Genomic DNA, 17,853 nt, shown 5'->3' on the forward strand with positions numbered 1-17,853 from the left:
CTTGGAGAATGTACAAAATTATGTACAAATGTAACATATAAGTGGTCTGCATTAATGTAAAATGCCACTGAACTTGGGTGTCTTTGACCGACCTGCCCCTGCTTTTCTAGCTGCTTTCGTGTCACCAAATGTGGATGTTTGAGGCCAAAACATGATCTTTCCCTAACCATACCCAGGGGTTTTTGTGTCTAAACCTAACCACATCTCCACTGCAGCACTGTTGAGAAATGTTAAGTTTCATGATCCGCTACAAATATTATGTACAAATACAAATCAGAGGTTTGCAGAAACGTACAACGCCAACATTTGTTCCCGAAATTGGGTTGTTTGGACAACTTGACGTACAAACTACTTTTTTCAAGTCAGCCCAGGTGCCACAATAAAATGTTAGCGTTGTACATTTCTGCAAACCAAGTGTACCTTCATTTGTAAAGTTTCCATCTATCATTTCAACCTCTTTAAAGTGATGTAGTCACTTTAGAATACATATATATGAGCTGAATTTGTCACTGGGAGGTGGGATGGTGGATGGTGTGTCACGAAGGTGAGATGGCTGTCAAGCTGCAGGCCACTGTTCAAAACCAACAAACAACAAATAACAAATATTTTTGGCAGGACATCACTGCGTTTCCTGAAAGCTTACAGATACCCATGATATAATTACATAAAAATGGAACATATCTTTAGTTTGAAGAAACGTACAATGGCTACATTTATTCAGGCAATGAGGAAGTTTAAGTATACCCCAACCATAAGGCAGAGAGATCAGTTGAAGTTGGAGTAATTACGCATGCATAACTCCATCTCCTCTTTCCAATCTTTACGTCAGTGTCCCCTCCTCCTTCGTTCTAGCCATGCCACACCTTACTCCCCAGCGAGCAGGCTCTGACCCACAGAAGCCCACAGAGAGTTTCCTCAAGTCTCTCTCGCATATGACGAAGGTGAAAAGTGAGATGTCAGATATCCTGTCACTCGCCAAAGTCAGCTCACAGCTTCTTGCTTCAGAAGACACTAAAAACGGTGTGTGTGTTTGTGTGCGTGCATGAACAGCTCTATCAGCCATTTATCTTCTGTGGCGAGCCAGTATGTCAGCAGAGCTTAGCCGACCTGGAAACCCTGCAAGCATCACCACAAGGAGCAAGGCACAACCAAAGGGTCAGTGACACTGTTGACATGTGCTGCACAGAGATCTTCTGCTTACATAAGGTTCAGGGCAACTGATCTATGTCTGCACAGTAGAGCTGCACAGTTCCCAGCAAACACACTGAAGGACACCATCCATTTGTTACAGACTCGGCTTGAGAGAGAAGAATGAAGACAGAGCTCTCGCAGTGGATGAGTAATATTTATTCTTTCTACTGTGAGGGCTAAAGGGTTCTTTGAATGGGATAATTATGTGTAAGATATGTAAGGCTGTCTAATCCTAAAATGCTTAAAGATAATGATTATGAACTGGGATTATAAAATAGCTATAATAATAAACCTATTGTGCTTCAGTGGCAGGCACAGACAAGAGCTTTTTCACAGTCCACCACATTATGCAACTGTGATATACTAGGTTTAAATTCAGCCTGGGAACCCTGTCACATGTCATTTTCCTCCTCATTGTCTTCACTTTGAACTCTCTAACAAAGGTAGGTGGGTTCAGGGACCTGCTCCCAAAGGGAGTGTTTTTCCCCCATTACATAAAACTCATTTCTTGTAAACCAGCGTTTTGCTCAAAGGACATGACTATTATTATTGTGCTTCTGAGCGAGAAATTATAACCTAAGACAATTATAATCAAGCACAGAAAATTGCAATGCATGTCTGTATTATGTACAACAGTTTATACACTATAGCTCGACTATTAAATTTGTAGTTTCTTTACTCTGTTTGGGCATGCTATATGATGATGTTCAGACTTAATGTACTCATGCAGTAATTTGTGTAAATAACACATTCTAGTCTGATGACTACAGGTGCTTTAAATAAAATCATGGTTCCCTATAATGTTGGTATTTTTCATAATGAGGAGTTGAACTTTATCACACTCATTAAGAGAAGGAGATGAGAGTCTTGTAATTTTAGCCAGAACGACACCATGTCCATGCACAACATGTACTGTGTTTCTGTTATGTTCACATAAGTTGTTATATCTCTATGTACTCTACAGACATTTGAGAATGCTCCAGACTCAATCCTATAAATATACTTTATCTAAGGCTGCACCCCCTGATTTAGCTGGACAGTAAATACTTGTTGCTTTCATGCTGCTCTCCACAGCAGGCAGTTGCTGACCCAGATCCTAGTGCCGGCAATTTTTTTTTTTTTTACCATTTTCCGATCCGCCGTTAGCATAGTTAGCTTGCATTAGCTCAGCGGGTGAACTTTGCATGTCCACTACATATAATAAGAGTACGTCACCATCAACCTGAACATCTCGCCAAACCTTGTTCAAACTCTCAAACTCTATGAGGAAAAAAAACAAATAAATATTTGTATCGAACAACCAAATTCGAATCGACAGACATAATTCTGAGTCAGTTACTGCCCTATTTCTCTCTACCAGTGATTTTTTTTTTTTACAGATTTTTCACTTAATTGAACAAATTTTGGAGGTAAATTTATTCAAAGCCATGAATCTCAACGTGTTGCATGTTGCCTCTACCTCTGACTAGCTTCAAATGTGTTCATATCAAACTACCAGTCCCAACTGGATACATGCAGCACACAGCACAAAGTCTTTTTAAAACAGCAGAGAAACAGTGGCACTGCAGGTGTTACATGATAGTGTGTGTCTCCATGTCAAGGCTCCTCAGGGCCGCACTTATTCATTCTAACCCTTTCACCTTGTGTTCTGAGATGCAGGGATGTGGTAATCTTACACCAGACAACCTCTGATGTGTGATGGCTCAATGAATTCAGCGGGCCACTTCACACGACAGTATACCTTGCATGATCAATATGCCCGTGTGCTACTACGTACGTGCGTCTGTCAGCGAGACAAAGACGGAATGAGCTCAGAGAGATAATGACACCGACCTGATGGGCTGCTTTTGAAGCTCCCAAGAGAAATGATAAGAATAGAGTAATATGATCTCATCTTACACTGACCTCAAGTATGTTCCAACACGTGCCACAGACGAGAGGACACTTTATGATGATGATGATCAACAATTGACAGCAGTGATGTCCCAGTTATCATTATGTGATAACTGGGACATCACAGCTGTCAATTGTCTTAGCAAAGGATATTAATTTTAAAAGACATGCATGAAGATGTAGTCCATGTTCAAAATAGAGCAGGACTCTTACTAGCTAGTTGATGTTTTACAAACTTAAAACAGAAGCATAAAATCTAACAATGTTTCAGATATTAATGAAATATTTGAACCAGAAGACTTAAAAGTAACCTCATGACTATTTAAGTCTATTGCCTGTTGGTGTGTATAATTGCATGTATTACTATCTACTGCTGCAATGCAGTCAAGTACTTTTTTGGAAAATTTTGGCAAAACTGAAAAACATTTGCAAGTGCTCTCCAGTTTCTTTCTTCATGAAGCCAAACACAACAGAGCCAACTCTCTCCTGTTTTCCCTGGCTCAAGAGACTGTCTGATCTGTGTAAACAGCGGGCCGGGCCGGTGAATACACGACATTAGGTCTACATAAACACAAACAGGGAGGGGGATGATTGGTAGGCTTGCAAAGAAGTGGCTGCTTCACCTAGTGTTTATAAAACCACACATCTGCTGAGCGGACAGTCCTAACACACCTAATGTCACCCGGCAAAGGCGATGCCAAACGCTGCCAGTGACTCCCTGCTGGCCACAGGTGTTTATCAGATGACACCCTTGTCTCTGTGAATCACTGAGACATCAGAGGTGGAGTATCATTGGGCTTTTGCTGGACAAGGTTCCCTATCATCAGGGGACTTATAGGAATCATCAACCGTTTATCTATGTTTCCTTCAAACGATATGCAGCACTGTGAGCGCTTGGAAAATTATTGTCATTTTGCTGGAGTCAGTGCTGAGTAAGACTGTCTCACAAAGATGTGAACATCCATACTGCTGACACCCTGTGTCCTCCTGATCTGAGTGACAGGAAACAAGAGGAACACACTGATCCAGGGGTCACGGCAACAGTAACCCCGACACATTGCAGCAACTCCTAATGCCAGCACTCTTTAAAGGTTCATTCCCATACTATAAATAGAGACTTTCCAACATCCTGGTCAATGGGAATTCTTACCCTCATATAGACGGCCTGGTACTGCAAGTCCCTCTCTTCTACTGTGGCATGCATCTCACTGGATCCCGTTACACTGCTGTCCATCAACAACTGTTAAGAGAAGAGAGGAGGGGAGGGGAGAGGACAGACAAGCCATTAAATGCTTTCCACCAAAGAACACCTTTACATGCTCACATTTCCAAGTCCATGACAGTTGAGCTGCTAGACCTGCTGGGTTTAGTCTTGGTGTCTTTCCAGCTTTGCAGAGGTGTTTCAGCTTTATGCTTTATGCAGGGTGTGGTTTGCATCTTAAATTCCTAAAAGGATATTTATAATTCTCGATCTGAATCCTTGTCTACAACCGACAAAATGAAAGCTGCAGCTATGCCAATAGAACTTGACTTTGCTTTCACTTCATTGTTTTTTGCTGACAGGAAACATTTGAGCTAATCTGTAACTGCAAGCCTGAATGCGCTGAACTTCCTGCAGTTTTCCACATTAATTACATAGCTTGGACATTTTGGGCATGTTTCCAAAGACACGGGTCAAATGCTAATACAATAGAAAGAACTACACTTTACTGATACTTAAAGTGAACCTTCAGGTGAAATGAAAGGGAAAGCAAAATGAAAAAGGAAACTTTGTAGAGATCATTTTGGCTTGATATACCAGAGGGGGAACATAGATACATACAGACAACAGATTTCTATTTTTACTATTGTTGCTGTCTGGGAGGACTGGAAAATATAACAGATAACAATGGTTGGAGGAACACCAGGATCTCACCCTCCCATCCCCTGTCCTCTTATCTAACACACATTATGAGAAGGAAGCAAGTATTTTAACAATGGATCAAATGTGCCCATTATTAAATTTCACAGCACTGAAGGCTCCAATTTTGCCAAGTGCTTTTGGTTTGTAAAATTAACCACATTGAGTGTTTTACCATTATGTCAGACAGGATGTGGGTCAGCACACTCTAAGATACGGCATGGTAAAACTGCCCGAATCAAATCAAGAAAAAGCAAAATATGACAAAGAAGGGTCAAAATCTTAACCTGATGCTGTCGTTTTATACACCGTGCAATGGCCCAAATTACTCAAACTTAACTAAATTAACAGCAACTTAAGCTAAGGCATGAAATGTTTTGGATGATTAAGTTAAGCTGTACAGCTGCAACATCATTGAAATAAGAAAATTGGCAATGAAATGAACCAGCCATTTTGTTCTTAAGGTCAAACCGCAGAAGCAAAACAAGTCCTTCTGATATAACTTGTCTGGCACTTTAGATTACATAAAACGGATGATTTAAATCAGTGAAAAACATCTCCATAGATTTTGACTATTTAAATATTCTACAACAAGAGATGGGAATGGCTCCTTAAATGAGTCAGAAATAACAGAGAAAAATGGAGAAGAGCTTTTGAGTGCAGAAACGTGAGTAAGATTGTGAGCTGTTTGGGAAAGGTGGGGCTGGAACAGGTAGAGAGGCCTTATTCTTTCCTGGCATCAGGGGATCAGACTGGCCTTTTTGTGTTTGGCACCAGGCCTGTAACCCACAGAGACACCACAGTCTGCACTCAATGACAGCACATTTGAACGCAACAATATCTGTCTTTGGTTCATTTTCTGTGCATGTCTCTCACTTTCTCCAACTTCGGTTCACGAGTTATTCTCTGGGGCGTCACTCATCCTGTTTCCTACCCGAGTTTAATGGCCAAAGACTTTAGGCCGGCACACCAAAGGCTACAGAAGTGCAATCTGAGGTCTGAAAAGAGGAAGTACACTTGGGAGGGGGGCTGGGTAAATAGAGGAAGTGGGCCTGTTTTGAGTATCTGTACAGAGAAACAAAAGCGCTCATCCTGTTCTGTGTCTGCAGCGCTGACGTACAAACTCATTATAACTGCTGACTCTACACCATCTGAGTGTTATTGTGTATTAATCACAACACTGGACAAACAGAGGAGAAACACGTCAGGCCTTTTGCACCATGTACTGACCCACTAATTAACAATCAGTGAGGTGTCCTAGTTGCAGGCTGGCTCATTGGCACTGCTTAGTGGGACACTTCCATGGAACTGAGCAAGAGCGTCATTAATATAATTAGCTACACTTGTACTTTACCTGCAGTGACATGCCATAATGTCTGCTGTGAGAAAATCAGGCACTCACTAATTCACTGCTCCCTGTACAATAAACACTCAGTTTACTCTAGTTAGAAGTACATTTGGATTGCAGACATGTACCAGTCATTATCATTTTGTATCATCACTGAAAGGTGAAGTGTTACACATAAAATGCAGAGTATTGCATTGTGGGGTTGGTAGTGGGAAGTTTGGTGGGAAGTTCACACCCATAAATTAAGAAATCGATGTCCAACATTATTCTTCATCATTAATTATCAGGGTTCCTGGAGCTTAAGGCAAGGTAGATTTCAGACTAAGGGAGACACCAGATATTTTAAGACTATTTTAAATTTTTTTTTAATGTCACTCAGAATTAAGTTTAAGACCAATTTTCTAATAACCAAAAATGAAGAAGGCCAATTTCATTTTGCCCAAATGTTAACTGTAACTTGAAACACGTTTTGTTTTTTTTTTTTGTGCTGTGAAAAGTTTGATTTTTAGATCACCTACGCCAAATGTTGGAAAAACAACGCTTTTTAGAGTGGCGCACATGGAAGACAATGAACATATTTTATGATCTTAAAAGATATCTATTTGGCTTGCCTGCAGAGGTGGGAAATATCTGGCATTTCTGGCCTGTTTTCTGGACAATTTTGTGTTTCTCAATCTACATGTGCGATTCCACCTTTTTGAATTCCCATACTAATTAAGGCCATATTTTTTACATTAATAAATTAAATGCCTTTTTAGACTTTTTAAGGATCTGCCTGAACACTAAATTACTTTTAGTTATTTTCAGACAAGGACATTTAAACTTAGTGATAGTTTTGTGACTCCAACTCGCTCTCATCTAATGTCAGTCACTCAAAGTCAAGCATTACTGAAATGTTTGACAGCATGTGACAGGTTAACAGATTTGCTAGCAAGATGTCAAAAATATCATGTGTCTGGAATAGTTGCAAAAATTGCAAAGATGACCCCTAAAACTCGAGTGCCAGATATACCGAAGGAAACTGGTAAATCAAAAACCCACAACCAGCTTGGCAAATCACCTGAAACTGTAAAGAACAGCCCAGCTGTCATGCAAGGTATTATTTTTTCTAGCTTTTAAGGCCAATGTTTGACTTGCATGCTAACAAAGTGGCTAACTGTCACGTTATTTTGGGTGCACTGACATTAACTGGTGTCTACATGATGTATTTATATTTTTCACTTTAGCTACTTTGTGTTTAATGTTAAAACTTTAAATCAGAGAGGAAGGCAAAGAAATTATTTCATTGTCCAGGGAAACTTGGTTTTTTTTTTAAGTGTAAATGAAAATAGACGCTTTGACTTGACTTCAACTGGACAAAATTTGAGCTTTATAAGAAAATAGATTAGAAACCTGCATCTCTCTCTCTCTCTCTCTCTCTCTCACACACACACACACACACACACACACACACACACACACACACACACACACACACAAACTTGCAGAAAGTCTCTTAAATCTCTGCCTGGCCACAAAGAATAAAAACGATAAGACACTTGTGAGTAGTATCTGAATCATAAATCCCACCACTGTATCATTAAACTCACAAAGGATTTGTAAGACAACTTAACCACAAAATCCAGGTGATGCAATTACCTGAGACCAGATCACATGACTTAAAACCTCAGTGGCCAAAGCAACAGTCAAATAATTACAGGTCACAGTAAAACAAAATATCCTTTTCTTCATGTTTGGCTCTGTTGTTAGAGAACATCATGGTTTGGGATAAGTGCCAGACTTTCACAACCACTGCCATGTACAGTCTGTTATATAACATCACAGATACATGTGAGAAGTTACTCTTTGACTCACAGCAAAAATGTTTCTGTTCTAGTTCAACTTTTTCTGTATCTCCTTTCCGTTGAATGTCTGCATGTTAGCAAACTAACTCTGAATGTGACATGCTAGTCAACGATTTATCTTCATGAGACAAAAATTAGAGTTTAATTTTTTTTGTACGTGATACATCAACATGTTACCTGATACATAATTGGGTTGTTTTTCAGGGAAAAAAAAAAACAAAAAACGTAGAGAGAGACACAAAATCCTTTTCATAAGGTTCCATAATTATTATCTTCTGATAAAAACAATCCTGTACCTAGTATTTAACATGAAAGAGCACATGTACACAAATCCTGCAAATCAAAAATCAAGTTTAAACACTCCCACTCCACCACTATCTGCTTCACAAACCCACCGACACACATGCAAAATAAACATGTCACATGTTCAGAGTGCACCGGGTTCAAACTTCCACGGGACAGGTGTGTATAAATAAACTAAGGAGTGGTATCTTAACTGGTCACAGGCAAAGTAACAGGTCTGGGAAGAGGTTTAAATAGTAAAAGAAAAGTGAAGGTGACGGAGCAGAAATAGATAAAAATGTTCTGTTGTACAAAGGTCAAAATACACAAACACATGTGGTAGATAGAGAGAGGGCAGTCAGAGAATGAGGAGGTCCTGCAAGAGCATGGAAACTAGCACTAATGTTTAGTCTGGGATTTAAGATGTGTTGCAAAAGGCAGACAAACAACCTTGTCTCTTAGCGAAGTTTGCAAGATTTCCAAAACAACTTATAAAAGAAGTCATGGCGTGAAATCAAAGACAAAGACAGTAAAGCGGAGACAGGGGTACTAGGAGGAGTGTCAGGTTACTGGAGATGAGGAATGCTTCGTATGAAATATGTATGAATTTCAGGGACATGATGGCAAGCAGTATAACACAGTTTGGTCTTCGTAATTTTGCAGACATTTAGGAATATGTTTACCTTCACTTGAGCTCTGTATACTAATACACACACACTCACTGGGAAAGGACCACGACTATTTGCATATAAATTGATTTTGAACAAAACAGAACCAGAAACTGTCCAAACAATCAACAAAAGTTAAGTACACTTCAAAACACGTTGCTACTCATCTAATAGGTTTCTGCAGTAGTAGTGTGGAGGTGAATTCCCACCAACCTTTGCAGACTGTTTACACAATGACGTCACACTGAGGTGACATGTCAGTCATGTGATGCCTTGATGGGATGGAAATGGATGAGAGATAGGATCAGGTTACCTTTAAACCAACGACAAGACAATGGCACGGCAAAGCAAGGGGCTGCGTTGGTGTGGGTGGATCACTACAGAGTAGTAGATGAAATATAACCCAGTCCGTCCACTTTGATGGCTTATTTACACTAAGACAGAGCAAAGGGGTTTCCATATCTTTGAGGCTGGATTTTACTGCTCTGGAAAGTTATCTGGCGAAATACATCATCACAAGGTAAATTAGCAATACGCCACATGACATAGGCTTTAAGTTTATCTTTTGTGTGCAAGTGCAATAATTGATTTGCCAAAGCGATTTGCTCAACTAAAACTGTCCTTGGTATTTGCTATGCTTTATATACTGCTTCGCTTTATTTCCTGGAGCAGCCAGCAGTAGAGCCATGAGCCCCTTAATGACACCAAAACGCAGCAGAGACTCGCAGTTTAATACATGACTATTTTGGCACAAACATTTACCCACCAGTGTGGTCGAGTGTTACTTCCCAAATGAAAAATCTACACATTTGGCTCTTGGTGAGTGTTAATTTTGGACCCTGTGTTTTAGTAAGTAATAGTAAATATTTTGGTTCTAAATAAAATGTGGTTTTCATTGGTAATATTTAGGATAATCATGATTGCTGACATCAGAATGGGGAACTAGCAACAGTCACCAGCCAAATGGCAAAATATGCAAGTGATTGCCAGATTTGCGTCACATGACAGGAAAAAAACAAACGAGCAAACTCTGTCCCCCCTTCCAAGTGGCTGGGCCCCAGAAAGCTTTCGCCGTTTTGGCTTTGGCAGCAAGGTGATTAATGTCTGAAAATTGCTGAGATAAAGCATTAAAACTGATACCATCGTAATATCTATGTCTTGTGTAAAGCAATTTGAATGTTCTTGTTGTTGCTGAAAGGTGCTGTACAAATAAACTTGTCAAAAAACATTACACTGTATGTAGTGGGCAACTGGTTTCTTTTAAATGGCTATTTCATGTTAATTTGTACAGGGACAAGTATATAACATACAGCAGTGTGTGTATATATATAAATTCAGCATGAACAGCCAGAAAATAACCCCTGAGATTAGCCTAACTCTGAATATTATATTTTTGTGCTTTTATTACCACTCCACTAATGACCAAATCTCGAGTACAGAGATGTTATGTTATTGCAAATACATGTATTAAATTATACATTATGGACATGAACATCCTGAAATTATTACACGACTACAGACAGTACAGACTGGAGGCGTACTTGTAATTAAAGATGACTGAAGCCTCGAGTTTAAGGTTTTATTGGACAATATCGCCCCCTGGTGCAAATTCATGTGAACTGTTATCCTTTCGACTGTAAGCACTTGTGTAGCTGACATCCATCCATCCCCATGTTAGGTATTCATGCTGCCAACTTTTTAACACAGCACACAAGAAACAGTGACCTATAAACCCAAATATTTGACAGAGGAGGCAAGTAACAATACAAACTAAAGTACTGAATACATGCATGGGGTACTTTTGCATTGCTTGAGCATTTCCTGTGTTATGCTTCTCCTAAACTACGTTTTAGACAAAAATGCTGCACATTTTAACCTATTTCTATAGTTTTGTTTGCCTTAGTTACTTCACAGATACAATGTTTTAATGCAAACCCCGTACATTGTGAAAAATAAAATCACCTAAGGGGCTGTACTTTACTTATCACTGTAGGTGGATAGTTGGAGAGCAACTACGTTTTTTTTTTGTTTTTGTTTGTTTGTTTCTTTAAATTTCATTACCTTCCCCTGAGCTACATAAAAATTTAAGGCGAGGGGGCTTTCTATAAGTTAAACAAAACAAACTCCCTCCACCAGTTCTTAAAAAATGATTTGAAATGCCTCGCCCGTTTTGCACCCCCTCCCCTCTCACTGATGAACAGTCCCTTCCTATAACATGAAAACAACTTTGTGAAAATTTTGCTTCTTATAATACCTCATTGATTTAACGTTTCACTGCAATTTATTGCGCACCATGACAAGTAGCTTGCTATCAGTTTTATTTTCACTTATTGAGACAGGTTTTGCTGGTGTAACGCATTGTTAATAGGTTTGCTGATTAGCAATAGTTCATGCTTACCTTGTATAAAAACGGCATTTCTGTTGTAAAAAAAGTATCCCCACGGACTGCCGAAACCCGGGATCGAACCAGGGACCTTTAGATCTTCAGTCTAACGCTCTCCCAACTGAGCTATTTCGGCTCACACACTTGTCCTCCGGTCCTACGGATTAATAAAGAAACGTGTAAAATTTAAAGTATTCCTAAACATTATAAACACCTAACGTTAGCTCGTACCTTAGCTCGTAGTTAGCACCTAGCTAGCTAATAAGCTAGCCAGCTAATGAGCCAGCCCGCTAATGAGCTAGCTAAACAGCTGTGCCAACAATCCTCCTGAGCTGAGTATTGAATCCTCAAAAAGTTTCTAATCCAACAGGACGCTGTCTGTCCCAGAAAATACAATACCTAAACTAAAAACAAAGCTATACCGGCTACTTACTCGACGTTGAGCAGCAACGCGTATGGAGAACAGTGAAGTACAAACTCAGTGCAATTAGCCGCGTTCAACTGGAGTTGTTGTAAGTTAACGTTTGGACACAAGATGGCGCCGTCGGGGATAATAAAAGGTTGGCAGGCATATTATTCACTGAGGCCCCGAGAAAATAAACCTGGATTAACGATGAATCCCATAAGGCTTGTTAAATTCGTAATGAGCATTTACTTATCGTTTTCTCTGAGTGTCGATTTTCTGTTTCCTTCTTGCGATGCACTTTGAATCTAGGCCTACTCAACCATGGACTGATCTCAACCAGTACTAAGTAAGGAGATCTTATACTATAAACTAATGATATAAAAAGGTGGAATATTGGGGGGTTTAAAGCGTTCATATGACCTCAATACCACGGAAGCACACAAACTCAATGACACAGTGGATGGTAGAAAAGAAGAGCGTGACACAAGGATTTCCCCCCCAATTAAAGCTAAAAAAAACTGCTATCAGGGGAAAATACTTGAACAGAAAAGAACTTGAACACTTGCTTAAATTCACCAAATTCACATAAAGAAACTTAAACAAAGTACCACAAAAGCACATGGCCAAACTGCAAAAAATAAGAAACAAAACAAATGACTAAATCAAACCAAAAACCAGGCATGACAAAACAGTAGTGGCAAGTGTGTCTATGAAACAAACAAAAGCAGCATGTTAGTGGGCCTAAATGCTAACTTATATATATATATAAGCAGGCAGTAGCTCAACTCATTGAGGCCCTCTCTCTGCAGCAGGAACCTAAAAACATAAAAACAACAACAACAACAAAAATCAGGAATGGGTAGCACAGTGGCAACAGCATTTGACTCTGGGATTAAAAAACAAAACAAAACAAAACAAAAACTCAACACCTACCAGTCTGCAGGCCTAAACAGAATGAAAGACAGACAGGTGAAGTGACACAGCCAACATTTAGTCCCTGCACTGATTGGAAATCAGGAAGTAGGAGGATCTACACTTCCTCTCTACCAACAGTGGCTCAGAGAGATATGAACCACTGGCTACACACACACACACACACACACACACACACACATATATGCATATATATATATATATATACACACACAGTCCTTTATTTGAATGAGATTTGCATTTGAATACGCTTTGTTGTGTAGGCTGAGTCATGCTGAAGTTGTATAACATCGTGACATTGTTTTTTGGCCAGTGGTGGAAGAAGAAGAGATATTTATTTCTTTAATTATTTTTAACTTACATAAAAGTACATATACCATAGTCTAAAAATGCAGTGTTTCATGTAAAACTCCTTGATTCAAAAGGCTACAAAATATAGGTCTACTTAAAGCAGGCACGTGCACAGATAAACCTACGCTCCCAGGTGGTGCTCATGCACCTGCCCCTTTGCTCTTTGATTAGATAATTGCCCTTTTTGTTGGACATTTCCTTTCAGTTTTTTTCAGTTGCACATTTTAGTTTTTTAATTTAGCCCATGACATCAATTCTCGATGCAAGTTGCGTGTACAACAACTGCATTTGAGTTATGAGTTAGAGATATGGAAGAAGTGCATTATCATGGATTTATTGATCTTAAATGCAATGTATTTTAGATTATCAAGCGGCGTATGCTTGACGGTATATACATGTTTTTTTGTTTTGCAGGGCTGTGATCAGTGTGCAATTCCAGCCACTCCTGAAGTCTGCATTTTACCATGTTTATAGTGCTCCTAGAATACATCAGGGATTGGATGCTGAGATTAAATATCTAAGCATCAGATAACACTGAAATCTATTAAATATTGTCCATATCAGAAGGCCTATGCAAGCACTGGGACCAGCACGTATAGTAAGTCTTGTCAATGCCCCACCAGTCTATTGTTCTTTATTCCTATCCATCATTTGAGCTCAGGCAATGGCCAAAACATTTTTCAGAGTCACTGGTGATTGAATGTTTTGCCATAAATCACAAAAGAGAAAGGGCAGGCAATAAATACTTACTTGTTGGCTATTCTGTGTGTGTTTTTGGATGACACCCAAACATGAAGACATTCCCAGAGTACAATAGCGCAGGTGCACTGTTGTAAGACTCTACTGGGCCAACGGTAGATGAAAACGGCAATGCTGGCTAATCTTACCATCCTGCATTTTGTTTTTCTCCTTTTCGGGGCTCTGCAGTGATGCAGTGCTGTCCCTTTATTAGTCATATGATGTCCCGATGCCAGCTTATGTGCCTCCCCTCTCTTCTCTCGTTCCCCACTAATCTCCCCTCAATACTGCCTCTCATTCTCTCTCTCTCTCTGCTTCTCTCTGTCTCTCTGGCTCACGTTTTTGTTCCTCCGTCGTCCCCCAAGGTGACTTTCCTTCCTTCACAGACACTGCAGCTGTTCCTCGCTTTGTTCTGGAAGGCCTGACTGTGGATAAGAGATGAGAGAGATGCAGACCACGCGGAATAAAGAGAAGGAGAACCAAGGGAGGAAATGAGGGTGTGAAAGAGGAGCGGACTGATGAGATTATCAAGCAGAATAGAGGAATCTGTGTTGACTCACTGCATAAATCAGCGAGGCAACAAACACACACATACCACATGAGCAGACAGATTTGTTCTGGTAAAATAAAAAATGAAGTGTCAACATCAAGAGATTGAGCTGCCTCAACAGATGCTTACCTGACTAACAAGTTTCATCTTCATTAGTACTGGTGATTAGCACAGTTGTCACATCACAGCGAGGGTTCACCACAGTCAGCACTAAATACTGAGAGTATCTGGGACAGAGTTTCTAAATTTAGGGATCAGAGAGATGGGGAGTGGAAACAAGAGATGAAGAAATGGAGAGGCAGCTGGAAAAAAGAGTGACAGATTCGGACAGTAAGGTCCAGAGGAAGAAGCACTGAGGGCTTTCAAAGTTTCACTCAGTGGCATAAATCCAAACAGTAAAGGCTGTAGAAAAAAAGCTGCGTTTGTGATGAAAGCCCAGTGAGAAAACTTTCTATTTAAAAGGGCACTTACTCAAAAAAAATCAAATTGGTCATATTTTATTTTTTGGACTCTTGTGAGTTCTTAAATAGTCTAAAGAGACGTGATTCTGTACAAAAAGGTGATTGTTTAGTTTTTTTTTTTATTCAAGTCTCTATTACTACATGTTGTAAAAATCTTCCAGGATTTTAAATTGAAAAAAATAAGCAGTTTCTTTTAAATTAGGTCTGACATAATTTTCTCCTCTGCATTACTTTTGTTCTCCTTTTTCATTGAGTCATAATCTTTTTCTTGTTAGTATTTTAACAGATAAAATGCATGTACACAGACATGTATAAAATACAATTTAATTTATATTTACATGCCCTGATAAGTAAAATATCGTTATTTTAAAATCAACAACAAGCAGAAGTGGGACCATAGACTGCATAACAAAGATAAATGACAAAACAGCTTCCCAAAAAGTAATGCCAAAACATTTTGATCACCCTTGTGGCTGGCTGCAGTATAGGTCATAATGAGAATGAGACATGGGTCAAACTAAAAATGATCAAATTAATAAATTGTTTAATGCTATAAAAAGGTGGTCCTTTGTCAGGATTTATAGCTGAGTGTGCCAGTCATTATACTCACAAACAATGATGCTGCTTGCGATTGGTCAAATGGGTATCTATGCAGGAACTTTGTACTGCACTGATCACTACTGCACAGACTCTGGCTCCAAATGATGTCACCACTGCAAGATGGCAGCAGCCGTATTCGGGATATTTGGCCTCATTTTTGTACTGTGGGAGGAGGTGGAGATGTTTTGTCCCTCTTTATATAGTCATTGGGTGGGACCTAATCTTTGTTTTGGAAGTCACAAGTTAAGTTTCAAGTGTTTGCACTCAGGTCCCAAGTTGACACAGTCAAGTCCCGAGTTAACTCCCAAGTCCTTACGCTTTTTAACGAGGTTGAGTTATCATTTTCAACACATACATTTTACATACCAATCATTATTGACCACTGCATAGTTTTGGATCGAAATTATCTTTGGTATCATTTTTTTCAACTGGCATTCAGTAACGTAATGTTAGTTTTTTATGGCTCTCTCTTGCAACTTGACTGGATGCTGTCGGATTGGTTCAAACCAAATAGATCCGGAAGTAAGTGTCACACTGCTGGGAATAAATAGCCTTAATGTTAGTTGATTAACTAAATGAGGAGAAATTAAAATTAAATCGATTAGTGGCTTTTTGATAACATACTACATACTACATAACCCTTTGGCTTGGGAGAAGGTATTAAGTATTTTTAATTTAAAAGGTTGCAATCCAAGAGAAGTCACGAGTCACTGGTGTTATAGTCCTAGTCAAGTTCCAAGGCCTTTTTAATTTTGTCAAGTTGAGTTTAGTCAAGTCATGTGACTCAAGTCCACACCCCTGACAAAAAACAATAAATCGTACATGAAGTGACACTGAGATAGATCAATTCTTAGATAGATCACCTTTTTAATACAGATTCTCTTCTGTTCTATACAATAACACATAATATAAATCTTATACAATACTAATATCTTTCTATACACGTGGTCATAAATGTACAATACAGTGTACACACATACAGTATTAACACAAATACACTTACATGTATCTTCTCTTTACAGTAACTTTCCAGCTCACTCAGAGTTTATATCACAATGGCTGATTTTCTGTCCGGCAGATGATTGTGACCAAAAGAAAAACAATTTGCTTTGACTTAAACCAAAACAGACACTATAAATATTTACATCCCTGAAAAATGTACATGAATACACAAGAATTATTGTCTTCCGTCTGGCTCACAAATAGTGTAAAAGGGGTGAGGATGAAGGAGATAGCCCAAATCCCAAAGACGCTCTCTGAGACTTGATCCATATAAAGTTTAAAGTGTACTCTATCTACTAACTGACATATATCTTTACCTACTGTAACACCCATAATACAACAGCTGATTGAGGGCTGGTTTATTGTTTTAGGTCCAGCACGCTGGGAAATGAGATATAAAGCCCTGAGGAGAAAGAGAGACACACATATAGTGTAACATGTCCAGGACTCAGTCCAAAAGTTGACAGAGGCCTTTCTGCCTCTGCAGTCATTCAAAGTGCTGTCCCAAAGCAGTGACTCTGCCCTCCAGAGCAGCAAACAGCTAACACGGGGAGTCATCCCATGCCAGAAGTTTTTTTGCCCAATGTTGGGATTTCTCTGGTATAAGATGCTAGTTTACCTGCAGTGACTACAGACAGTTTTAATGAAGTTTCCACAAAATGTTGCCCTTTGATTTTAAAACTGAAGTAGTACAATATCAGCAGTATTACAGTAGCCTGTGTAGTCACAATTGCTCCAAGTAATCTGCTTTTATATTACGCCCGGTGGCCTCTCGCTGTTGATCAGATGATTAAGTCCCCTTACTTCTCTCTTCCCCCAGTATTCTAAACCATAAATAGAAAACCAACAATTCTGTGTTCACATTCTCTTTGTTCACATCCTAGGGTCATTGCTTTTATCATGATTTATTGCACAAACTCACACACACACACACACACACGCACACACACACACACACACACACACTCATTTAGTCATTTACACACTCGCACACTCAAACACACATGCATTCATGTTCACATGCAATCATACGGACACAATCACACATTCACACATACATCATCAAGACTCTTAAAGTTTATTTTGAAAAATAAAATAAAGTCATGCCTTTTAGCTTTAACTTGCACACATTCTTCCAAAACATGGTGCTTCCTGGAAATGAATCTTGTTTTTTTTGCAGTTTCCTGGTAGTTTCATATGAGCCTGTAAACTTTGAATCTGAATGCTTGTATTTACCCATCACTGATTTGCTATACCAAGTACAGTATTTGCCAGCACTTTCACTCTGATACATTGTTGTAAA

General features: G+C 39.3%; 1 non-coding gene across 1 annotated transcript; it reads right to left on the reverse strand.

Annotated features, from left to right (window-relative positions):
- Positions 1-11,572: 11,572 nt before the first annotated feature.
- Positions 11,573-11,645, reverse strand: trnaf-gaa. Its single transcript has one exon. It is a non-coding gene; the product is annotated as a tRNA-Phe (tRNA).
- Between the last annotated feature and the right edge of the window lie 6,208 nt (positions 11,646-17,853).

Source organism: Plectropomus leopardus, chromosome 2 (assembly GCF_008729295.1).
Source record: "Plectropomus leopardus isolate mb chromosome 2, YSFRI_Pleo_2.0, whole genome shotgun sequence".
Taxonomy (NCBI): Eukaryota; Metazoa; Chordata; class Actinopteri; order Perciformes; family Serranidae; genus Plectropomus; species Plectropomus leopardus.